This window comes from Egretta garzetta, unplaced genomic scaffold (assembly GCF_000687185.1).
Source record: "Egretta garzetta isolate BGI_Z169 unplaced genomic scaffold, ASM68718v1 scaffold819, whole genome shotgun sequence".
Taxonomy (NCBI): domain Eukaryota; kingdom Metazoa; phylum Chordata; class Aves; order Pelecaniformes; family Ardeidae; genus Egretta; species Egretta garzetta.
This window is the reverse complement of record NW_009260833.1, coordinates 313,843-314,747: the sequence shown is the minus strand read 5'-3', so window position 1 is coordinate 314,747 and position 905 is coordinate 313,843.

The window sequence follows — 905 nt, the reverse complement described above, 5'->3', positions numbered from 1 at the left end:
TAGGCTCTTTTCTTCCTTCTTACCCCGCACCCGAAGCCGCTGCCGAGCGTGGCAAAGCAGCCGCCTGGTTTTACGGGAGAGCGGGGCTTCAGCATCCCGCCGGGAGCTCACGCTGGCTCTCGAAGTTAAAACCAGCCCTAACAAAGAGCTGTTTATTAAAGCCAGCTACATGCCAGGCACCTATTTGCTTTTGCCTCCCTCCCTCTCGGCGTGGGGCACCCCAGGGCTGTGAGTGTGGACAGGCTCATCCCCACAAGCAGCCCGGGACCCCCCAAAAGCGCACCAAGGCGAGCAGCGGACAGCACACCCCTTGGGCTGGCTGTTGCCGCTTCTTCGTAAACCCTCAGGAGCTATTTGGAAAGGAGAACAACTTCAGCCCTGCACAGCACGGCCGGGGGGGAAAGAAACCCCTTGGGCCCGGCGGGCTGGTGCCCAGCAGCTCCGCTGGCTCGCCCGGAGCTCGTTTGCCCCCAGCCTCATGCCACCCAGAGCAGACCCTGTTTGCTCTCTCCCCCCTGCGCCCTGCGAACCTCGGAGCTCTAAAACTGGCTCGGCTTTGCTCAGCTCTTGCTCTTTTTCTTCGGCTTTTAGTCAATTCCGCAGGAAACCTATAATAAGGATGCCCGTCTCCTGCAATGAGTCAGTCCCGTGGTAGCGATCGGTTTGCAGGCAGGAGTCCCACCAGTGTTCCTGGCCCCAGCAGAACTCACAAGACAGCTGTTTTCCTCTTATTTTGTAATGTGGAAGTGGGACAGGGCTCTAGCTCCAGCAGGATGAAACATGAGTTATGGCATCTCTCCCAGGGCTAACAAAGTGATTACAGCCCTGCTTGTAGCGCTGTTACCCGTTTCGATGTAGGAGAGCATGCCCGAGCTAAGGATTTCTTGCCCGGGATGAAATAACCT